At 37.9% G+C, this 26,463-nt stretch overlaps 1 long non-coding RNA gene across 5 annotated transcripts in view; it reads right to left on the minus strand.

The window, feature by feature from the left end:
• Positions 1–26,463, minus strand: part of LOC103164178 — a 146,113-nt gene that overhangs the window by 12,484 nt on the left and 107,166 nt on the right. For all 5 annotated transcript variants that reach the window (XR_004770641.1, XR_003486339.2, XR_003486338.1 and 2 more), the window contains one exon: positions 11,610–11,701. This is a non-coding gene — a long non-coding RNA (uncharacterized LOC103164178). The remainder of the gene's footprint in view (positions 1–11,609; positions 11,702–26,463) is intronic.

Consider the following 26,463-nt stretch of genomic DNA (forward strand, 5'->3'; position numbering starts at 1 on the left):
GAAGGAAGCTCTTGAAATAGTTCAAAGCATGAAGCTGAAATACACACAATAAAGAAAACACAGAATGAGAACATGTTGGAAATGGAAAGGTTGGATAAACGATCAGGAACTAAAGATGTAAGTATATCCAACAGGATTCAAGAGATGGAAGAGAGAATCTCAGCTACTGAAGACTCGCTAGAGGATATACATTCATCAACCAAAGAGAACCTCAAGTCCAACAAAACCCTAACACAAAATATCCAGGAAATATGGGACACCATAAAAAGGCCAAACCTAAGAATAATAGGTGTAGAAGAAGGTGAAGAAACACTGCTCAAAGGTACAGAAAACATATTCAACAAAATCATAGAAGAAAACTTCCCCAACCTACAGAAGGATATGCCTATGAAAGTACAAGAAGCTTACAGGACACCAAACAGACTGGACCACAAAAAGAAGTCGCCCCGACACATAATAATCAAAACACCAAATCTACAGAATAAAGAGAAAATATTAAGAGCAGCAAAGGAAAAAGGCCAAGTAACATATAAAGGCAAACCAATCAGAATCACACCCGACTTCTCAATGGAAACTCTGAAAGCCAGAAGGTCTTGGATAGATACCCTACAAGCACTAAGGGAGCATGGATGTCAACCCAGACTACTGTACCCAGCAAAACTTTCAATCACTATAGATGGAGAAAACAAGATATTCCACGACAAAAACAGATTTAAACAATACATATCAACAAATCCAGCACTACAGAAGGCTCTGGAAGGAAAATTCCAACCCAACGAACATAACTACACTCACAAAAACACTGGCAGTAGTTAATCTAATTTCACCAAACACAAAAAGAAACAGGAGGGCAAAATCCACACGCAATGATACCACCAACAATAAATCCAAAACAAAGAAGAACCAATGAACAATGGACATTAATATCCCTAAATGTCAATGGTCTTAACTTACCCATAAAAAGATATAGGCTAACAGAATGGATACGAAGACAGAATCCATCCTTCTGCTGTTTACAAGAAACACACCTCAACTTCAAAGACAGGCAATACCTCAGAGTAAAAGGATGGGAAAAAATTTTCCAATCAAATGGGCTCAAGAAACAAGCTGGGGTAGCAATCCTAATATCTAACAAATTAGACTTTAAACTGAAAGCAATCAAAAGAGATAAAGAAGGGCATTTCATACCCATCACAGGAAAAGTCCATCAAGATGAAGTCTCAATCCTGAACATCTATACACCTAATATGAAAGCACCCACTTTTGTAAAAGAAACATTACTAAAGCTCAAACCACATATAAAACCACACACACTTATAGTAGGAGACTTCAACACCCCCCTTACACCATTGGACAGAACTACTAGACAGAAACTTAACAAAGAAACAAAGGATCTGAAAGAAGTTATGACACAACTGGGTTTAACAGATATCTATAGAACATTCCATCCAAACACAAAAGAATATACCTTCTTCTCAGCGCCACATGGAACCTTCTCAAAAATTGACCACATAGTTGGCAGCAAAGCAAACCTCCACAGGTACAAAAGTATTGAAATAACCCCCTGTATCTTATTAGACCACCATGCATTAAAGCTAGAATTCAACAGCAATACGAATTGCAGAAAACCTACATTTGCATGGAAGATGAATAACTCCCAATTGCACCATTTCTGGGTTGAGGAAGAAATAAAAAAAGAAATTAAAGACTTCCTAGAATTTAATGAGAATGTAGACACAACATACCCGAACTTATGGGACACCCTGAAAGCAGTGCTAAGAGGGAAGTTCATAGCACTAAGTGCTCACATGAAGAAACTGGAGGAAAGTCACATTAGAGAATTGACAGAACAACTGAAAGCTTTAGAGCAAGAAGAAGCAAACACACCAAGGAGGAGTAGACGCCAGGAAATAATCAACCTGAGAGCCGAAATCAACAAAGTAGAAACTAGGAAAACAGTACAAAGAATCAATGAAACAAAGAGTTGGTTCTTTGAGAAGATCAATAAGATAGACAAACCTCTAGCCAAACTAACCAAAAGGCAGAGAGAGAGCATGCTAATTAACAAAATCAGAAATGAAAAGGGAGATATAACAACGGACACTGAGGAAATCCAGAGAATCTTTAGGTCATACTTTGAAAACCTGTATTCCACAAAATTGGAAAATCTAAAGGAAATGGACAACTTTCTGGATAAATATCACTTACCAAAATTAAATCAAGATCAGATAAACAGTTTAAATCGAACTATAACCCCTAATGAGATAGAAGCAGTAATCAAAAGCCTCCCAACCAAAAAAAGCCCAGGGCCAGATGGCTTCACTGCAGAATTCTACCAGAAATTCAAACAAGAGCTAATTCCAGTACTCCTCAAACTGTTCCACACAATAGAAGCAGATGGGATATTACCAAACTCTTTCTACGAGGCTACAATCACTTTGATACCCAAGCCACACAAAGATATGATTAAGAAAGAGAACTACAGACCGATATCCCTCATGAACATCGATGCTAAAATACTCAATAAAATATTGGCCAACCGAATCCAAGAACATATCAGAAAAATCATCCACCATGATCAATTAGGCTTCATCCCAGGGATGCAAGGATGGTTCAACATACGGAAAATCCATCAATGTAATCCACTATATAAACAAACTGAAAAAGAAAAACCACATGATCATCTCACTAGATGCTGAAAAAGCCTTTGACAAAATCCAACATCCCTTCATGATAAAGATCTTGGAGAGAACAGGAATAACAGGAACATATCTAAACATGATCAACGCAATATACACCAAACCAATAGCCAACATCAAAGTAAATGGAGAGAAACTCAAAGCGTTTCCTCTAAAATCAGGAACAAGACAAGGCTGTCCACTCTCTCCATATCTCTTCAATATTGTACTTGAAGTTCTGGCTATAGCAATAAGACAAGAAAAGGGGATCAAAGGGATACAAATTGGAAAGGATGAAGTAAAACTTTCACTATTTGCAGACGACATGATAGTCTACATTAGTGACCCGAAAAACTCTACCAGGGAACTCCTACGGCTGATAAACACCTTCAGCAAGGTAGCAGGATACAAAATTAACTCAAAAAAATCAGTAGCCCTACTATATACAGATGATAAATCCAATGAGAAAGAAATCAGGGAAACATCACCTTTCACAATATCCACAAGCAACATAAAATATCTTGGGGTAACACTAACCAAAAAAGTAAAAGATCTGTACAATAAGAACTTTGAGACTTTAAAGAAAGAAATTAAAGAAGATACCAGAAAATGGAAAGATCTCCCATGCTCTTGGATAGGTAGAATTAACATAGTAAAAATGGCAATCCTGCCAAAAGCAATCTACAGATTCAATGCAATCCCCATCAAAATCCCAACACAGTTTTTCACAGACATTGAAAGAACAATACTCAACTTTATATGGAAAAATAAAAAGCCCAGGATAGCCAAAACAATTCTTTACAATAAGGGATCTTCTGGAGGCATCACCATTCCCGACTTCAAGCTCTACTATAGAGCCATAGTTCTGAAAACAGCTTGGAATTGGCACAAAAATAGACAGATAGACCAATGGAATCCAATTGAAAACCCTGATATCGACCCACGCACCTACGGATACCTTATTTTTGACAAAGGTGCTAAATCTATACAATGGAAAAAAGATAGCATCTTCAACAAATGGTGCTGGTACAATTGGATTCAGACATGCAGAAAATTACAGATAGATCCATACCTGTCACCATGCACAAAACTTAAGTGCAAATGGATCAAAGATCTCAGCATAAATCCAGCCACACTGAATCTTCTAGAAGAGAAAGTGGGAACTACCCTTGAACAAATTGGCACAGGAGACCACTTCCTGAACATTACGCCAGTAGCACAGACACTGAGGTCTGCAATTAATAAATGGGACCTCCTGAAACTGAGACGCTTCTGCAAGGCAACGGAAACAGTCAGTAGGATAAAACGACCACCCACAGAATGGGAAAAGATCTTCACCGATCCCACATCTGACAGAGGACTGATTTCCAAAATATATAAGGAGCTCAAGAAGCTAGCCACCAAAACACCAAACAATGAAATTAAAAAGTGGGGTGCAGAACTAAATAGGGAATTCTCAACAGAGGAATCTGAAATGGCTGAAAGACACTTAACAAAGTGCTCAAAATCATTGGCCATCAGAGAAATGCAACTCAAAACAACTCTGAGATACCATCTCACGCCTGTCAGAATGGCTAAAATAAAAAATACCAATGACAATCTATGCTGGAGAGGATGTGGAGAAAAAGGAACACTCCTCCATTGCTGGTGGGAGTGCGAACTTGTAAGACCACTCTGGAAATCAGTATGGAGGTTGCTCAGAAAAATGGGAATCAGTGTACCTCAAGATCCAGCCATTCCTCTCTTGGGTATATTCCCAAATAGGGCATATACTTACAACAAGGACATATGTTCAACCATGTTCATGGCAGCATTGTTTGTAATAGCCAGAACTTGGAAGCAACCTAGATGCCCCTCTACTGAAGAATGGATTGAAAAAATGTGGCACATCTATACAATGGAGTACTACTCAGCAGAAAAAAGCAACGGAATCTTGAAATTCGCAGGCAAATGGATGGAACTAGAGGAAACCATCCTGAGTGAGGTAACCCAGTCACAAAAAGACAAACAAGGTATGTACTCACTGATATATGAATTTTAGACATAGAGCAAAAGATTACCAGTATATAATGCTCTTCACCAAAGAAACTAGGAAACATGAAGGACTCTAAGGGATAAATGGTCCCCAGGAATGGAAGTGGCATGAACTCCCGAACTAATTGGGGGCATGAGGGTGGGGGGGAAAGGAGCTGCTACAATAAGAGCAAGAGAAGAGGAGAAGAGGAGAGGAAAAGGAGGGGCAGAAACATTGAGTTGGGGGAAGAATAGAGGAAAGAGAGCAAGATGAGAGATACGATATCAGAGGGAGCCACTATAGGCCCGAGAAGGGATCTGGAACCAGGGAGATCTCCAGAGACCTACAAGGATGACACGATCTGACAATCCAGGCAATGGTGGAGAGGATAACCTAAAAACCCTCCCCCTAAAATGAGATTGATGACTTCTCTTTATGCCATCCTAGAGCCCTCATCCAGTGGCTGATGGAAACAGAGACAGACATCCACAGATATACAATGAGCCGAAATCGGGAATTTAGTTGAAGAGAGGGAGGAATGAAGAATGAAGGGGTCTGTACTAGGTTGGAGAAACCCACAGGAACAGGTGATCTGAACAAGGGAGAGCACATCGACCCCAGATGCTGTCCAGGAGGCCGGTACAAGACTGATCCAGACCCCTGAACATGGATGTCAATAAGGAGGCCTCTGCACTCCAGGAAGCCTCTGGTGGTGGATTAGTATTTTTCCCTGGTGCAAGAAGGGACTTTGAGAGCCCATCCCATATGAAGGGTTATACTCTGGCCCTGGACACATGGGGAAGGGCCCAGGATCAGCATAAGAAGACTTGGTGGACTTTGCAGAGCCCCCGTTGAGGGCCCTACCCTGCCTGGGGAGTGGTGGGTGGATGGGGTGGGGAGTGGGCTGGGGGTGGGGGAGGAAGTTTGGGGGTAAGGGGAGGGAGAGGGAGAAGGGACTTGAAATAAGCTTGTTCCCTAACTAGAACTAATAAAATAAAAAAATTAAAAAAAAAAAAAAAGAAACAGACGATGTCTCCGAGTTCAAGGCCACCCAGGAATACACGAGATTGAACCAGTCTAAAAGAGTAACAGATCATACACCTTTAATCCTAGCACTAGTGGGGTATAAAAGATAGAAACAGGATATTCAGTAGTGTAAGAGGCATACATACCCCAGCCATGCTGAGAGGTTACAGTCAGGTTTGGTGAGAGCCCATGAAGACAGGATCAGCCCTTTCAGCCTGAGGTAGAGGTAAGAAGGTAGGGGCCAGCTGCTTTGCTTTTCTGATATTCAGCTTGAAATTTGAACCCCAATATCAGTCTCTGGGTTCATTTATTAATTCATGTTCCAGACATACCCTTTCCTTTTCCTTCCTCCTAACCTTCCCACATACCCCACATTGTTTTCTTTGAAATGCATGGCCTGTTTTTCATTAATTGTTGTTATATATATTTATATTCCTAAGTATGACACGCTTAGTCTGTGTGATGTTACTCATATGTATGTTTTTAGGCTTATGATTTGGTATTGATAACTAGTTGGGGTGTTCTTGCCTGGGGAAGACTATTTCTCTTATTCTCAGCATCACTTAGTTGTCTGCAGTTCTTTGTGTAGGGCTGAGACCTTCTGGGTTTACTCTGCCCACTTTGGCATGTCTATTGCTGTTGTTCTTGTCCATCTCATGTTTCTGATATTCCTAGGAAACACAATCTCATAGCAAATTTCCTGATCCTCAGGCTCTTGGAATCTTTCTGCCCCCCTCTTCTGCAATTCTAAAATGTTCATTGAGTCTTAGAAGCATGAGTGTTTTGTACACATATCCATTGGGACTAGCCTCTACAACTTTGGAATTTGATTGGCTTAACTTTTCTGTAATGTTTCTGTTGCAAGGAGAAATTTCCTTGAGGTGGTGAGGGGTACACTTCTATGTGCATATAAATTAAAGATTCTCCTTTATGATCAGTGACTTTACTCTTCCTGGGTAGTTGGCTAGGTTTCCCTGTTGTTGAGTGGGGCAGTCCAATCAGAGAGCTTCTGGTTAGCCAAGGTAAGCATGTTATCAAGTTATTCTGGTCCTTGTGATTCATAGGTGTCATACCTGGTTGGGTAGTACTGCTGGTTATTCCATTACGTTGGAAGCCTGAAGGGTGCCTCCTAGTTCCAAGGTCTGTCACTGGAACCAGAAGCTCTCGGGTTAGATCAAATTCACTGTCCGGCAAGCATGTGGGATCCTCCTGCTCTGTCTCCCCAGTGTTGAGACTACAAGCACCAGGCCTAGCTTTTTACGTGGGGGCTAGGGACACAATTCAGGAACTCTCATGCTTGCACAGTAATCACTTTATTGACTGATAAATCTCCCAGCACTCTGTTTTTTAAAATTATGTAACTATTTACTTATTTATTGCTTTGTCTTCCCTAATAAGATATTAAGCTCCACTAGGGATTTAGTATTTATTACAGTTTACAAAACCACCTGGCTAAACTGATGGCACACAATTATACTTTAAAATAAATGAATAAATAGCCTTAATGTCGAACTTAAATAAAAAGTTTTAAAATATTTCAATAGGTAAAAAGAAAAGCACATAAAGGCAAATTAATTATGTCAGAAGGGATTCATAAGTTACTGCTTTAAAACTGTACCCTGATGTAGTGCTAAGTATTTTGTAGCAATTTTACAATATATCAGTACATGTATATATCATTTTTTCCTGTAGAAATGACATCACATTTATGTTTAAAACAACTTTACTTTGATTTATTTGCTTTAAAGTTTTCTTCTTCTTCTTCTTCTTCTTCTTCTTCTTCTTCTTCTTCTTCTTCTTCTTCTTCTTCTTCTTCTTCTTTTTCAAAAAATGTGATTTTCACATCTGTAAACCTTTTGAGAAGATATATGTATCATACTGCACAAATACTGCCTCAGTATGATTTGACTTCTAGTGTGGGTAGGACATAGACATGGAGATTATGTAACGATAAAGAAATTTAAATGTTATGAGGGGGGCACAAAGTAAAGAAGGGACTACAATTTAAAATACAATATCAAGAGGTGGCTGTGGCAGTGCAAACCTTTAGTTTTCAGCTACAAAGGGGCTGAAGCTAAGAAGCATAAGCACAGGAGCTTGGGCATCCTGGGCATAAGCAAGATTCTAGTCAAAAATAAAGTAAAATAAAATGACACAGAATGGTCAGGACAGAATTTATAAAGCAGCAGATAACATCAGAGCAGATATACAAAGAGATGAGTGAAATAGCAAGATAGATAAAACATCAGTCATGCTCAGATTCTTTTTTCTAGAAAGAATATAGAAAATATTGATGAATTTTAGTATCAGAAGAGAGTCTTATAGCCTCCTAGGGTGATCATTCTGGAGGATTTAACATCCATTTAGATGACTTGATTTTAGTTTGTTTCAAAATCAAATCACTTTCCTCTTATACTACACACTGCAGTTTTTTATGGAAAGAAGGCATTCACAGGAAGTAAGTGTACAAAGAAGGGTTTCAGGGAATCTGTATCAACAAAAGCCCTTTCCCCATTTAACACTTTAGTTCACCTATTAAAGTATTTTGCATGCTACCATGAGTGGTATAAAGTAATACTGAAATGTATAAATACAATATCTACTACCATATGCATTTTTGATGGTTAGTTTCCTGTCTCAACTGAATACCAACATAGGTTCCCAGTTACTCATTTAAACTAACCTAGGTATAGATGTGGCAAGGGTTTAGTTTTTCTTTTTCTTACTCTCATTTTTTTTTGTTCTTTCTTAATTGGGGCTCACTTTAAATAGACTGCATCAAATGTCTGTCTCTTTCATATATGATTCAGATAGTGGTCATCTAGGAACAGTTGGACAATGGGTGGGGCAGCCCCTTTCTTTTGTGAATGTTTTTATAGATGGCTATAACTTCAATAATCAAATAACTTAGTTGAAAAAGATTATCTTATACATTCTGGATGAACACATTCAGAAACAAAGCTGAGTCTGGGAAGAAGGCTCAGCTGGTAAAGACCTACTACCAAGCCCAACTGACTGCTTCCAAGGACCCTTATGGTGGATATAAAGAATCGACTCCTGCAAGTGTGCACATGTGTATGCACATAAACACACCCCACTCAACCAATTTAAAATAACAAAAAGCTAAAGCTGAGATTTCTTTTCTTTTCTTTTTTTCTTTTGGTTTTTGAGACAGGGTTTCTCTGTGTAGCTTTTGGAGCCTATCCTGGCACTCCCTCTGGAGACCAGGCTGGCCTCGAACTCACAGAGTGCCTCTGCCTCCCAAGTGCTGGGATTAAAGGCGTGTGCCACCAACACCCGGCAAGCTGAGATTTCTTTAAGCAGAAGTTCTGTTCAGGATGGTAACATTGGTTACTGCACAAAATTTGAACCTGCTAGATGATGGCTTGAGCCAAATTTTAAAAATAAGTTTATAAGTCTCTCTCTCTCTCTCTCTCTCTCTCTCTCTCTCTATATATATATATATATATATATATATATATATATGATATATGTAAATGCCTAAAAACAATACATACACATACACACATAAGTCAAATAAATATATCCAAATATTGATTTTACACATGAGTGTGGCCAAAAGGCATAGGAGCAATCTTAAGCTAACTTTGGATATATTATTGGATATATGGATATATATCCATATATTTGGATATATGGCTCACTATATAGTGAGCCATAGTCTTGATGTATATTTTGCTGATATGATAAATTAACTGATTTCTCAGGTGTCTAAGGTTTTTTTACTTTTCATCTGAACGCATTCAGAGTGACACAGGTTGGATGTCAACTTCTCCTGGTACTAGGATAGCCAGAAAGTATCTCAGCATCTTTAATGGAACATTCATCAAATTTGAATCACATTTTCAAAGAAGCAGAAGAAATAATCTTGAAGTTCATATGGAAGCACAAAAGACCCAAGTTGCTAAAGCAATGCCAGACAAAAGGCATAAACTGCAGACATCAATTGCAAAACCCTTCTTTGTTTCAAATTACACTACAAAACTGCAATTAACAAAAAGAGCACAACAAGAATATACACATAGACCAACTGAATAAAAGAAAACAACTCAGATAAACTTATGAAGTTACAACAACCTAAATTTTGACAAAGTTGTCAAAAGCCTATATTCAAGAAAAACTTCCTCGATTGGTGCTGGGAAAATATGATATCCATAAGTAGGAAGAAGAAACTAGATTCCTAAATTTTGATTAAATATGATTAAAACAAAACATCTAATATAATAGCCAAAAACTCTCAAAGTGCTAAAGGAAAACAGAGAGAATTTTAAGCTAAAGACATAGACAAGGGATTTCTGAAAATAGCTCATGGTATAACTGCAGGAATAGGATAATGTGGTCCAATGAAATTAAAATCTTTCCACAACTGGCAGAGTGAAATACAATGTACACAACAAGACATAGACTAAATATGAAGGAAGCATAGCAATAATTGCCTGATCATTATATGGTGGCCCCCATAGACTCCGATATTTGAATACTTGATCCCCAGGTGGTGAAACTGTTCAGGAAGGATGGGTGTAGGCTGTTGGAGGAGGTGAAAAATCAATTAATTTCTTTGGCAGAGGGGACTTCAAAATGCCCTAATATTGTCTCTGTTGTGTGATTATTAGTAATCACTCAGAAATTGGTCTACAATAAAAAAGAGCAAGTGGGGCAAAAGAAACACAATAGTACAATTTGAAGAAAAAAAAAAGACACCAGAAACTTTAATGTTGGAACCTTGTTCTGAAAGACATGAGGAGATAAAGGAGAGGCCTGTTTTGAAAAGTAATTTCGGGAAGGGTGCCTTCAGCACAAGACCCCACCCAGCTAAGCTTCCTGGAAAAGGTCTAAGGAGTGTGGCCCTGGTGCAGGAGGTTTGTCACTGGGGCATGCTGCATGACTAAAAGACTCTTGCCAAACTCAGTACCCTCTGGACTTCCTGCTAGGAGTTTTCAAATGTAAGTTGTCAGATGCTCCTGCTGCAAGGCTTTGCTCTGTCATCATGGCATTAACCTGCTGAAACCATAAAGGCCCAATTAAATGCCTCTTTGAAAGGTTGTCTTGACCCTGGTGTTTTATCAGAGCACCAGAAAAATAATTAAGACATAGTGTAATTCAGAAAAAAAAAATCAAGTAGTCATGCTAAAAAGACAATAATACCACAGAAATAAGCAATATTACTCATTTTCTCAAAAAATATCATTTCTGACAACAATCTCTCTCTCTCTCTCTCTCTCTCTCTCTCTCTCTCTCTCTCTCTCTCTCTCCCTCCCTCCTTCCCTCCCTCCCTCTCTCTCTCACACACACACAGACCCCTAGTATATGACTAACTTGCTAACTACAAATTCAAGAGAAAACAGAGTTTAAGTACTTGTACTCTAAAGGAATCTGGAAAAGAGTGTAATAAGGGAAGAGGGAGGGGGCAACAGCATGTCTTGCCTCAAAGGCTGCAAAACTGTTTTATCTTGTTCACATATAAAGGCAGACTTTCTTCATAGGCTAAATCTTATGGTGCTATTGAAAAATAATTTTTGTTAAATTGCTCGTTCTGATTTCATTGAAAAAATAATTAAGGTTTGATTTTACAGTCCCCGTTCCACTTCACAAGACTTCCAGATGAAGGCCACTGCCCCATTTTTAAGTCATATGTTCACAATATCCTAATATTAACAAGTACAATTTAACATGCCTCTTCTGACTTGTTCACATCATATTTCATTTGGAAAACTTCAAATACAGCTGGGATCTGCAGTCATGAAAGCATGTAAATAGTCATACACAGAGAACTCTGGATAAAAGAATATGCTGGAGAGAAAAAGACAATTTGGCAAGTTAAACTGTAATTGAGTAACCATTTTATTTATGAGGTGACAGTTTGTACTTACCTTGAGTGTCTAATTTCTTTAGATATTGTCTAAACCACACAGCCTTCAATATCTATCTTACAGAGGCAGAAGTGGACATCTCCAAGGCTCTCCTAAAAGAGAAGCATAGGAACATATAAACAAGGGTCTAGATGAATCTCATTTCTTTAAATAGAAAAAATTCAAATTAATGATTTTTTTATTAAAGAGAACAAATTTATTTAATAATTGAAGGTAAGGAGAAGCTGGGTCACATTTGCAAGCATAAAGTAAGTAAATAAACAAACCCTAAAATTACACTGAGATTTCTCTTTAGAAAAGTCAAACATTTTTGTGAAACAAATTTTAGTCTCTCCCTCTCTCTCTCCCTCCCTCCCCCCCTTCCCTTTTACACTTTTATTTACAGTTTACTTTATGTTGGGTTGGAGTAGGGTATGGTGGGGTTGAGACATCCATGTATTATGGAGTTCAGAGGACATACGGCAAGAGTCAGTGCTTTCCTTTCACCATGTGGGCTCTACAGAAGGAACTCAAGTTGTTGGGCTTGGTGGAATAGCTTCTACCTCAGAGCCATACCCTAAACCCTTAACGTAGATTTTGATGCATGTCACAGGGAGAGCACTTTGTGCAGTCCCTTTTTTTTTTTTTTTTTTTGAGACAGGGTTTCTCTGTTGCTTTGGAGCCTGTCCTGGATCTAGCTCTTGTAGACCAGGCTGGTCTCGAACTCACAGAGATCTGCCTGCCTCTGCCTCCCGAGTGCTGGGATTAAAGGTGTGCGCCACCAACGCCCGGCTGTGCAGTACTTTTTAACTATCCAGTTTCTGTGGACATTTTTTTGTTTGAGATTGGAATAAATTAAAATTATAACATTTCTGCCTTTTCTTTCCTCCCTCCAAACCCTCCTATATACACCTCTCTCGGTTGTCTTCAAATTCATGGCCTCTGTTTTTCCTTAATTGTTACAGCATGCATATATGTATTCCTAAATACAACCTGTTGATCCCATATGATATACTAGTATGTGACTTTTCAGGGCTGACGGTTTGGCACTGGACAGCTAATTGGGATTGCCTCTCCCTCTTCCAGCTTTACTCAGTTCCATGAAAAAAATTAATAAATGATTTAAAGCACACCAATGCCAGTGTCCTCTGTGATTTTTCATATATTAGAAATTTGTTCCTTGTTCCTAATTGCTACAAAACATAATCTGGATTATATATGAATTGCCATAAGAGCCAGATAAGAAAAAAACCCCACTAAATTAAAAACTTCTTGCTTATGAGGAAACGAAAACTCTATTCTTATCACATAAACACCCCAATCAGTATTTCACACCATCTTAAGAAAGCTTGGCAGAAAAAGTCGTTTTAAAAAAAGAAAATGACTCTAATTGACAAATGGATTTATCCAGAAAATATGTCCTTTACCTAAAAAAATGTTATCGTTGTCATCCAACAGTGCAATTTTGGAGAAGACTTCCATGATACAGGGCCATTCCTTTAACAGGTGGTTTAAGGGACTACAAAGTCTCAATCCACACAGAAATGATTTGAAAACAATACCATTGTTGCTTTTAGTTATTATTGTAGATCCCTGTTTATCTGTATATGTATATTAAACTACTGAGATTAATTTAAAAATATTAAGACATGGTTGGTTGTTGGCTATTCAGATTCAATTTTTATGATACTAACAGTTTATCTTAAAAACCATAGTCTGATTGCAAATGCAGTGTTCTGTATGCCTAAAAATCCATTAAATATGGCTTAAACTTGAAATATAAATTTGTAGTCTTAGCATATCTCTTGTGAAAAAGTATGCTTTCTTAAAATATTTCTGCACATCTAATTATAAGATACAGGAATTTGTAGAGAAAAACATGCTTTCTAGCTTTATACAGCTATATGAGTGCATCTAAGCAACTTTCAAGATTCTACTCATTTGTATCCTATAACTTCAGAAACATTTTAATTTACATTTTTCAGTGATGTAATCAAAACACTATCATAGCAAGAAATTACAAAATAAAATTTCTGTCTTTCATTATAATAGTAATTAAACATTTAGAGATTCAAAATCATTTGTAGCTTATGCTTGCTTTATAAAGGTCCCCAGTTTTTTGAACAAGAATTTTAATCCATGGATGATGTATGTTCACAACAGTTTTATGTATGACAATAACTTTAGCCTGAGCATATGTAAACCATTGTTTAATACCAATTAAGACAAGTAGAATGTTTATTACAAATTCTTCATGGAGACCTTGAATTAGTATAGTTCAAATGTAAGTATTACATTTCTTAGTGGCAAAGAGCGGAAGAGTTCTCTACAAGGTATGTCTATGACCCTCTGTAAAATTCTAATGTGACTGACAGTAAATCTTGCCCACTGACAACTTTTTCTTCAGCTCTCTGGTGAATCTGGTGAATAGGCAATATGTCTAAAATATAGAGGAACCCAAGTTTTCTTCATGCTGATGACCCTCATGCTTCACAAAGCACTAATAACAAGTGAATTATGTTAGTGAAAATAAGTAATATTTTCCTTCTTTTTTTCTCCTCACCAGTATTTTCTAAAAATATTCACCTGATATGGACAACGTATCTCTTTGGTTGAAATAGTCAGTTTGGTCCTGAAACAACTTCCTCTCACCAGCAAGGGCAGGCTGGCACTGCAGTGACAATGCTCTTGCCATAATCTTCCCAGTGCTAGGATAACAGGCATGAACTATCATGTCCACATCCGATGGTATACTTTCACTATATCTATTACTTCAGGGAACTAGTAATTTGAGATTATGTTTCCATCATTTGTAACTATTATCACTTCTTTTCAGAATGAAAAGTACATTCTCCTAAATACAGTAACAGAAAACATTCATATGGCTAAGGAGTGAAGGATGACTGAAGTGATGTGTGTTCTTGACATGGACATAGACATGCCAAGTATTCCAGTGCTTCAGTCACATGGGAATGGTGAAGCCTTCCTTGGGTGAGGCTCAGGGGGATGACAAAACCTTCCTGTGGCCCGAGTGTGATTATTGACAGTTTGTGCATGCAATGTCCACTATAACTTTGTCCTCCAAATGTTTATGGCCTGAAGGTTGTACTCTATGGAGCCTCTGACTATGGATATTAGTGAAACTAACTTCCTTGTTTTGCTGTATGTAATAATCTCTGCTTGTCAGTGTGTATGCAATAACTATGCCTCCTTTTTTGGCTGTATGTAATAATCCCACTTCCCTGTTCACCTGTATATAATAAAAAAAACCAGAGTTTCCAGGTTGCTGTGGCTTCTCCATCTGAATACCCACCCCACCTTATCTTACTATTTTTTTGTCCCTATATATGTAAATCTGTCCTTTCTTCATTACTTTGATCCCCCAGTTAGTTTAAGCTTTGGAGTCATGCCGAGTGCCGCACAAATGGACATTATTAGGTTTGTTGACAGAAACAACTACTGAGACATAAAGGTAGAAGTCCAGTGAATAGGTTGGTATTTCACCCATTACTTTTAATTTTTCATAGACTTCCTCCAGATCTCAAAAATGAGGTTTTGGAAAATAATCATTAAGCAAATACTCACAGTTGAGAAAGTAAACACATTGCAGAGAACAACAGGTTGACAGAATAAGATGATGTGAACATGAATGTCTAGATTAAGTTTATAATTATTTCAAAAGAATTTCTAAATGGTTCACAAACTCAAAACAGTCAAAGACAATGTAAAATCTTAAAAAAAAAAAAAAAACGCAGGCACTAAGCATCCAAGAAATCTTGGAATACATGAAAGGAAAAACCCTATGAATAGGATATGAGTGCATAAAGGAAAAAGAAATAAAGATCAAAGGAACAGGAAATATTTTAAACAAAAATCATACATGAAAATTTCCCCAATCTAAAGAAGATCAAGGTGCCTATCAAGTAACACAAAGCACACAGAACACCAAATAGAATAGGACCAGAAAAGAAATTCCCCATTACATATAAAAATCAAAGCATCAAATATTCAGCACAAAGTAAGGATATTAAAAGCTGAAAGGGAAAAAGGACCAAGTCACATAGAAAGGAAGGCATGTTAGAATAACACCTAAGTTTTCAAGGGAAACTTTGCAGGCCAGAAACTGGACTGATGATAGTCTATAAAAAAACCCCACAGATGTTAGTCCAGACTGCAGAACTCAATGAAACTATCAATAATAGTCACTTAAGAAACAAAAATATTCCATAAAAAACTAAATTTAAGCAATATCTGTCTACCAAATCAGCTCTACAGAGTAACTAGAAAGAAAATTTCAATCTGAAGAGGTTAACTGTACCCAAGAAGACACAAGTAATAAATCATCACAGAACTGTTTGTGTGTGTGTGTGTGTGTGTGTGTGTGTGTGTGTGTGTGTGTGTGTGTGTGTGTGTATGTGTGTAGGGGTTCAAAGACTTAACAACAAATAACAGGAAATAAAAAATACTCCTTATTAATAACTCTCAATATCAATGGCTTCAATTTACCAATAAAAACATACAAATTAACAAATGGATTAGCAAATAGGATCCATCTTATACATCCAAGAAACAAACTTAACCATCAAAGATAGATATCCCTTCAGGATAAAAGAATACAAAAGCATATTCTGCATAAATGGATCCTCAAAGCAAGCAGGTGTTGTGAAATATTTTCACAACAAAAATATTTCCAACCAAGACTAATCAGAAGAGAGAGGCAAGGACACTAAACAATACTCATCAAAGGGAAAATCCACAAAGAGGATTTTACAATTCCAAATATTTATGCACCAAATATACTGCTACAAAAGTTCACAAAGAAACAAAACTACAGACTAAAACAACATATTGAACCTTCTCCCTCCCCCAGTGTAAGAATGTCTTTCTGCCAAGCTGCCTGTGTCCTGCTGCCACGTGGGCGCCCAAAATAACACACGGAGTCTTATATTAGGTACAATGATGCTGGCCAATGACTAAGATTTCTTATTTGCTAGCTCTGTCTTAAGTATCACCCATAACTATTAATCTATATATTTTATAAACTTATCTTATTGAGGATACTGGCAGGATGCGTCCTGTCTTCCTGGTGATTACATGACAAATGTGTCCCTTTCCTACATTTCCCAGAATCCTCCTTCTCTCCTAGTCCTGCCTAACTTGCTCCCCTATTGGCCAACAGTGCTTTATTCATTAACCAATAAAACAAACATATACACAGAAGGAAGTCCCCATCACCCCAATGACAAATGATGACCCCACTCTCACCAAAGGACAGATCATCAAGACAAAACTAAACAGAATGGATTTAAGAACATAAATCAAATGGACAGACATTCATAAACTTTCCAAAAAAACACTAAAGAATATTTTTTCTTCTCATCAGCTCATGAAACTTTCTCCAAAATTGAGCAAATAATAGAATACAAACCAATTCCCAACAGCTAAACGACAGCTGAATAAAACCCAGCAACCTGTCTGACCTTTTTGGATTAGAGCTGGACATAAACAATAGAAACAGCAGAAAGTATACAAACTCATGGAAACCGAACAACTTACCACAAGTGAAAAATAGATAAAGATAGAAATCAAAAAGGAAATTACAAACATTCATGAATAGAAAAATGAAAACACAATATATCCAAACATAAGGGAAACAAATGGCACTTCTAAGAATCAAGTTCATAGCACAAAGTGCCTACATGAGAAACCATGAGAGACTTTGCTTTAGGTCCCTAAAGCTCTAGGACAAAGAGAGGAACAATGCTTTAAAAGAGTAGATGGGAAGAAATGATAAAACTCAGAATGAAATTAATGAAATGGAAACAAAAAAAAATACAAAGAATCAGTGAGATGAATGGTATCTGTGAAATCAACAGCATTGACAATACTTTAGCCCAAACTCATTAAAAGAGAAGACCCAAGTTAAAAAAAAAAAAAGCAGATGAAAGGGGGGACTTTTACAACAGACATGGGAAAAAATTACAGATGAAAGGGGGGACTTTACAACAGACATGGGAAATTAAGAGAATTGTAAGGTCATACTTTAAAAATCTGTATTCTACCAAACTGGAAAACCTAAAGGAAATGGATGAGTTTCTTGATATATACCACCTGTAAATGTTAAATCAAGATGAAATAAGCAATTTAAATAGAGACAAAACACCTAGTAAGTTAGAAGTAGGAATTAAAATCTCACAACCAAAGATGCTGAAGGCTAGATGGATTCAGTGCACAATTCTACTAGTCTTTCTAAGAAGAATTAATGCCAATAATCCTTAAATTATTCCACAAAATAGAAACTGAAGGAATATTTCCAAAATCTTTTTACGAAGACACTAATACCTTGATACTAATACTACACAACCCCACCCCAACAAAATTAGACTATTTTCTTTATGAACATAGATGCAAAAAATTCTCAATAAAATATTTGCAAACCAAATTCAAGAACACATCCAAAATATTATCCACCATGATCAAGTTTGCTTCATTCCAAAGATGCAGAAATGCTTCAAGGTATGTAAGTCAACAAATGCAACCCATATATAAACAGACTGGAAGATAAAATCACAACATCATCTCATTAGATAAAGGAAAGGCCTTTGACAGAATGTTAAAATGCATTTTTGCAAAGTGCTCCATGACAAAAGTGCTAGAGAGACTGGGTATACAAAAAACATATTGTAACATACTAAAACAATTTGCAGCAACATCACAGCCAACATCAACCTAAATGGAGAAAACCTCAAAGCATTTCCAGTAAAATCAGGAACAAGACAACACTCGCTCAGGGTAGTAGGTAATGTTTTATCATAGCAATAAGACAAGGAGATCAAGGAGATACAAATAGAGAAGGAAGAAGTCAAAGTATCTCTCTGTGCAGATGATGCAATTTCATATATAACAGACTCTTAAAAATTCCATGTGTAAACATATACAGCTGAAAAACACTTTCAGGAAAGTAGCAGCATAAAAAATTCATACACAAAATCAACAGGGGTTGGCATGTAAAACGAAAAAATCATTTTTAGCTTTTAATTTTTTTATTAAAACTATCTTACTTTACATATTAATCACAGTTCCCCTTACTGTCCTAGCACTCTACCACTCTACCATCCATTCCGCAGAGAGGGTTAGGACTCCCATGGAGAATCAATAGTCTGTCACATCACTTTGAGGCAGGACTATGGCTCTTAGCACTGATCTAGGCTGAGCAAGCTATCCCTCCACAGGCAATGGGCTTCAAAAAGCCAGTTCATGCACTAGGGATAAATCCTGATCCCACTGCCAGTGACCTCATAAGCTGCCCAAGCCACACCACTGTCACCCACATTCAGAGGGCCTAGTTTGGGCCTATGCATGTTCCCCAGCTGTCAGTCTGGAGTTAGTGAGCTCCCACTTGCTCAAGTCAGCTGTCTCTGTGGGCTTCCCTATCATGGTCTTGACCCCTTTCTTTGCTCATATTATTGCTCCTCCTTCTCTTTGAGTGAACTCTGGGAGTTTGGCTTAGTGCTTAGCTGTGGATCTCTGCATCTGCTTCCATCAGTTACTGAAGGAAGGTTCCATGATGACAATAAGGGAAGTCAATCTGATTACAGGGGAAGGCCAGTTCAGGTACCCTCTCCACTGCTGCTTAGGGTCTTAGCTGGGATCATCTTTGTGGATTCCTGGGAATTCCCCTAGTGCCAGGTTTCTTGCTAATACCATAATGGTTCCCTCTATCAAGATTTCTCTTTTCTTGCTCTCCCTCCCTGTCCTTCCCCTAAATCAACCATCCTATTCCTTCATGTTCTCTCCACTCCTCTGAAACCTTCCTCTCCCCGCCCTATGCTTTCAACCAGATGTGGTCTATTTTCCCCTTCCCAGAGGGATCCATGTATGTTTCTCTTAGGGTCCTCCTTGTTACCTAGCTTCTCTGGGGTTATGGACTGTAGGCTGGTTACCTTTTATGTATAATAGCCACTTATGAGTGAGTAATACTCCATTGTGTAAATGTACCACATTTTCTTTTTCCATTATTTGGTTGAGAGACATCTAGGTTGCTTTCAGGTTCTGCTATTACAAATAATGCTGCTATGAACATACTCGAGCAAATGTCCTTGTAGTATGAATGTGCCTCCTTTAGGTATATGTCCAAGAATAGAATTGCTGGATCTTGAGGTACATTGATTCTTAATTTTCTGAGAACTGCTTATACTGATTTCCATAGAGGCCAGACAAGTTTGCAATCCAACCAGCAATGGAGGAGTGTTCCCATTACTCCATGTCCTCTCCAGCATAAGCTGTCAAGGGTGTTTTTGATCTTAGCAATTCTGACAGGTGTAAAATGTTATCTCAACGTCATTTTGATTTGCATTTCCCTAATGACTAAGGATGCAGAACAATTTTTAAAATAACAATTACAGTAAAAAAAATTGGGGTCCTGAAGTAAGCAGAGTTTTCAAAGGATGAAACACAAATGGCTGAGAAAAAGCATAAAGAAATGTTCAACATCCTTAGCCACCAGTAAAATACAAATCAAAATTACTGTGAGATTTCATCTTAAAACAGTGAGAATGTCTAAGATCAATAAAAATAGTGACTGTTCATGCTGGCACATAGTAGGCATAACATTTACCTTCTTTTTACCTTACAAAAACACAGCAAGGTGCACACAGAAAAAAATTAGGTAAATATTATGCTTCTTTCTTTACAAATAGTTTGTATGTCAAAAACTTATTCTTGTACTCTGGTAATTAGGATATATTATCTCCTCAAAATTATTACATACCACTACAATTTTAAAAGTTAAAATTCTATTTAGAATGTGTTATCATCATACGTGAAGAAAAGAAATACTGAGAATTTGTATTCAGGTATTACCCATCCTGAATGTTGTGCATTTTATTTATTCATTATTTAAAAATGGTCTTATGGAATATATTCTGAACCATTTAAATTTATAAAATTAGGATAGCAAGGAAAATTGAAAAAGAATATTCAAAGTTCCTAGGTATTAAGTAGTAGAGCCAGGATATAAATCAGGCAATTATTCTCCAAGACTTGTGATCTTAATTATTATAATTACATTGGCTTAGAAATTACTTGAATCATAAAATATAAACATTTTAAAGAATAAAAAATTAGAAAAAAATATCAGTTGGTCAAGCTGTAGTACAGACAAAACTGGTTAAACTGAGCCAAAGGAATTCTCTAAGGCTGGTAGCATGAGGGAAAATATAGACAGATAAGAACTAAAGACATATAAGTGAACTATCTGCCAAAGGTAGTTTATAATTTAACATATAATGTTTTCAGATTTTCATACACATACTATATTTGCATCATTTCTATCCCTCCTTCTCTCCATCAACTCCTCCCATGACTCTTCAAATTCATGATTTCTTGCTCAATTATTGGTACATATACATACATATGTATATACACATTTAAAAAATCATTTTATGATTGTTGTACCTGCATGTATGTATGTTTACTGTGTGTGTGCTCATGCTATGAGGGTTAGAAGAGGTTGTTAGATTCCTGGAATCGGTGTTACAGAGAGAAGTGAGTCTTGATGTGGGTGCTGGAAATTGTTGCTTTCTGCAGGATCAACAAATGCTCTGAACTGCTGAGCCACTTCTCCAGCTCTACATACGCACACACTACAACCTACCAAATCCATTTAGTGTGGTTAATATGTAACTATGTTATAGAGGGGAGAGCTAACAGGTTTCACAGGAATTCCTGAGATCCAAATGTGCACTGAGCTTGCATCAGCACAGCTTCTTTCTAGCACATCTAGTACAGTCTCATTCACCTTGACTAATTATCAACCTCAACAAATAGGAGACTTGCAGAAATTCTGAAACTTTAGAGTCTGTGACAGAGAGGGTAAAACAGCTAGCCAGTAAAGAGCCAATGGCAGCATTGAAACACTAAAGGCAGGTTATTGAAATCGATAACACAGGCAATGACAATATTGACCTCGACAAAAATGGGAAGTATTAGGGAAAGTGATTTTTATGATGGAATGACTTATATGGACCTCTGGTACTGGCTAATCTATCATGGAGTTTTCAAGAATAAAATAGGTAAGAAGCCTGTTACATTTTTGTTTGATCTGTATACTTAGAAATTTTTTTTTAAATAAAAGGTTACATTGGATAGTAGCAACAGGGAATCTTGACCCATGAAACAAATTGACAATTTTAGCCAGTTTGCAGACCCAGAACTCCATGAATGAAGGTATATCCAGCCCCCTAAGGAAGGACCTTGCTAAAATACATGAATTTTACTGTCAGTCTTTCTCCCATCATTCTCCCAGAGGGACCTACAACTGTTTACAAGAGGAAATGTACATTGCAGAAAACATCAGACTTTCCAAGGTCTATTAGATATTGGTTCTGGACTGACAGTGAATCCAGGAGACCCAAAGGTTTATCTTGGCACTCCAGTTAAAGTAGGAGCTTCTGAAGTCAGGTATTTGTTGGGTTTTGGTTGAACTGGGTTCAGTGGATTCCTGTACTCATTTTTCAGTTATTTCTTCAGTGCTAAAATGTATAATTGGGACAGATACACTGAAAAATTGGCAGAATCCCCTGTGGAACTATTATGAGCTATTATGTTGGTAGGATCAAAAGGAAGCCATGAGTTGTATCTACCAGAAAACCAGTGAACTGAAACCAATACTGCATCCCTGAGGGAATTGCAGAAATTAATTTCACAACCCAGGACTTGAAAGATGCAGGGGTAGTGCCATTCATGACATATCCATTTAATTCTCTTATCTGGCCTGTACAAAAGACAGATGGATCATGCAAAAATGAGAGTTGACTATCAAAAACTTAATCAAGTGATGATTCTGATTGCAGCTGCTGTAACAGATGTGACATACTTACTTGAGCAGATTAACATATCTCATGGTACATAGCATACAGCTATTGATCTAGCAAATGCCCTTCCTAGGTATCTGTCCATAAGGACCACTGAGAACAATACGCTTTCAGTTGATAATGTCATTAGTGTACCTTTAAAGTTTGACTTAAAGAGTAAACTAACTCTTCAGCCTTCCTATCACAACTTAGTTCAAAGGGATCCTGATCTCTGTCTCTTTCACAAAATATCAGTGCTTCAATACATTGATGACATTATGCAGACTGGACCAAGTGAGCAGGAGGCAGCAGCCATTTTGGATTTGTTGATATTGCATTTGTACATCAGCAGATGGGAAATAAACCCATCCAAATTTCAAGGACCTTATAGTTCAGTGAAATTTCTAGGTTCCAATGGTGTGGGGCATGCAGATATATATGTGATAGAATATTATTTTAAGGTGTGTGACTTCTGTTTATGCTGCATTTGTTTTACTCAGTGAAGTGTATTACTGTGTCTGTATAAAACACCTTGTGATCCTAATAAAGAGCTGAATGGCTAATAGCGAGGCATGAGCCAGAATAGGCAGGGCTGGCAGTCAGAGAACATAAATAGAACAAAAAACAAGGAAGGAGAGCAACTAGAGAACAAGCAGAGGAGGACATTAGGGGCCAGTCATCCAGCCACTGAGTAAGCCACTGAGTAAGAAGTAAAGTAAGATCTACAAAAGTAGGAAAAATAAAAGCCCAGAGGGAAAAAGTTAGATGGGTTAATTTAAATCAGAAAAGTTGGGTAGAAACAAGCCAAGCTAAGGCCAGGCATTCATAACTAAGAATAAGCTGCTATGTGTGATTTACTTAGGAGCTGGGTGGTAGAGCCCTCAAAAATCCCAAAAGAGCCAAACAGTAAACATCAGCAACATAGTGACACAACATCATCTTGGGACTTGAATATCCATCTGGAGCCCGAGAAAGCTTGAAAAGATACACAGCTTCTTTAAGGGGCACTGCTGTTCAGCCAGCAGCACTAAACAGAAACAGAAACAGAAACAGCAAGCTAAGTAAAAACCTTTTGTAGAAAAGCAGGTACAAGCTTCCATAGCTAGGAAGGTTTAATGCAGTTCCTGGTGAGAGGAACTGCATTTAGGTTTGGCCCTCACTACTCAGGAAATGGGCAGGGCCAGCTGAGAGCCATGCAGAGTATCCAAGTGTAGCTTACCAGTCTAAAGTTTGCTTGTTCGATCAAAAAGGACTAGAGATATGCATTAAAAGAGGACCAGACAGAAAAACCTCTAAATAGGTTCCAGTGTTTTATACAATGTGCAGAACTTAAGAAAAGAAAGGAGTATGGACAGTCAGAAAGAACTAGTTTAAAAATAATAAAATAAAGTCTTTAAAGAGAGTATAAGTAATTAAAAAAAAGAGTAAGTCATGCAAAGATGGGAAATACGCAGGGAGTCTGGATCTTGTATAGTATTGTGTTGATTTTGAAATTTTGATTGCTGAAAAGGAAAGGACAGCTGCTAAGAGACCTGGAAATAAAAGAGGGACTGTTGAAATAAACCAGCCTAGATATTTTAAGAAAGCCTTAACTTTAAAAAAGTAAAAAAAAAAAATGTATTTGTCAAATGGAAATCAAAAATGCTTTAGAGAAACCGTTTTGCTTTTGTTTCCACAGGAAACAAGAGGCTGGAGATTCACTACAGGTTGATTTCATTCTGGTCTGATAAAGGGAGACCGCTTGAATCCTGACAGGTGATATGTATCAACAAAGATTATAGTTGGTCTTCCCAGGACTTGATCATTATCTCAAAAAAATTGTTCCTGGGAATCTAAAGATACTTCACCCACAGACAGCAAGAAGCACTATAGAGAAAACAGTGCCCACATTCCCAAGAGAAAAGGGGGTGTGGGTGGTCTTTGGATATTTTGTGCACTATGAATGTTTGCTACAATTAGGGGGAATATAGGAATATAATATTAAAAAAACCATTAATCTCAGATGTTTTGCCCACCGTTAGGAATGAAAAACAAAGTTGCTGCTTAGTTGGAGTCTGGAAACAGCACATTTCTCTCTTGGGTGTCCTGTCATATACCAAATGATTTGGACAACTGTTATCTTTGAATAGAGCCATGAATAGAAGGTTCTTCAACAGGTCCAGGATGATGTGTAGGCTGCTCTATCACTCTGACAATAAGATCCAGGAGACCTGATGGTACTTGAGGTGTCAGTGACAGATAGTGATGCTGTTTGGGGACTTTGCCAAGTTGCTATAGGTGAATTACACATGAAGACCTTGGAAGTTTAAAGCAGGCCACTACCACCATTTTAGACAGCTATTTCCCCCTTTAGGGACAGCTCTTGGCTTGCTATCGGGCCTTAGTGGAGTCTGAATGTTTGACATCTGTCATCAAGTTACCATGTGACCTGAGCTGCCCATCATGAATTAGGCATTATCTGACCACTAAAAACATAAAGAACAACGTACACAGCAGCAATACATTATCAAATGAAAGTGTACATATGTGATCAGGCCTGAGAAAGTTCTAAGAGCATAAAAGTTACATGAATGAGGTGCTCAAATGCCTATGTTTTCTACTCCAATTACAAACCTGTCTATTTCCAAGTATGTACCCATAGCTTCATGGGGTAAGACATTATCAGTTTACCAAGGAAGAGAAGACTAGAGCATGGTTTACAAATAGTTCTGCATGGTATGAAGTACTACCAAGTGGTGGAGTGCTGTAGCATTATAATCCATTTCTGGGACAACCTTGAAAGACATCAATGAAGGCCTTCACAGATGGCATAGCTTTGGGCAGTACATGTGGCCGTACATTTTCCTTGAAAGGAGGAATGGTCAGTTGTGAGAGTATTTATTGAGTCATGGTCTGAAGCAAACAGATTGTTTAGATGGTCAGGAACTTGGAAAGAGCACGATTGGAAAATTGGTGGGAAGGATATTTAGAGAAGTATTATGAGGATATATCACTCCAAATGAACAAAGGATATGAAGATACTTTTTTTTTTTTGATGCAAACAGCACAAGGCTTTATTGTAGTTTAAGGAGCTAACCCCATGTTAGCTAGGGTCTTTCATCTATCCACCATGGAGGATGGCTAGGAAAGATACAGTGAAGCCACGGCATAGAGATCTAATAGGGTAGCATAAGGGGAATGTCTAGGGGTACGCACAAGCTTAGGATTGGTGTGCCTCCAGGCTTGGAGGGTTTGCCCTGTGTTGATTGGTCAACTGGTTGTTATGGCCCATAGGCCCTCCCAGGGTGGTTGCTATACTCTGCATGTCATTGCTGTGCACTTGTCGATAAAGCACACCCAGAGCTGTGAAGCATAGCACCACCAGCTAACTTCTGATTGGTTCCTTGCCACAAGGCAGGCATCTGACCTCCTAGTGACCAAGGCAAGGTCAGGCAAGCATGTGCTAGGCTGTTATGGCTACTGAAATGGGGAGCTGGTCCCTTCATTCCCCCATTTTCTTTTTTGGAGATTCCAATCATGGAATTGCTGTCTCTCCAGCGTCCCCATCAGGGAATGAGAGGTATTGGCATCCCTTATGAAAGGGAGTTCCTTTTGATTTAGCATTTTAACCAGGGAAAATGGGGGATGTATTCTTTCCCAAGCTACTTCCTGCTGACTTCGGGACGAAGTTAGCGATCCAAAAAGGCTGAAATGCTAGTCAAAAGCAAAAAAAGGGAATTTAGGCAATGGGGAATCCATCAGGAACTTCTGGTTGGCAAACTCTGTTGCAGAGACAGGGGGTGTCCACATCAGCTGGACTGGTTCACATCCACAGCAAGTACATAAATGCACATAAAGATTGACTTCAATAGAGGCGGGGTTCAATAATCAAATACATAGGATGACTTTGTCTGTGACAGACCAACTCTTTTCCAAGTCACCATGGGAATTGAACAGTGCACACATGAACAAAGTGGCCTTGGTGCCAGAGACAGAGGTTATACATTGGCTTAACTTGAGCCACTCACTGAGGCTGACTTAGC

Source organism: Cricetulus griseus, chromosome 6, assembly GCF_003668045.3.
Source record: "Cricetulus griseus strain 17A/GY chromosome 6, alternate assembly CriGri-PICRH-1.0, whole genome shotgun sequence".
Lineage (NCBI taxonomy): Eukaryota > Metazoa > Chordata > Mammalia > Rodentia > Cricetidae > Cricetulus > Cricetulus griseus.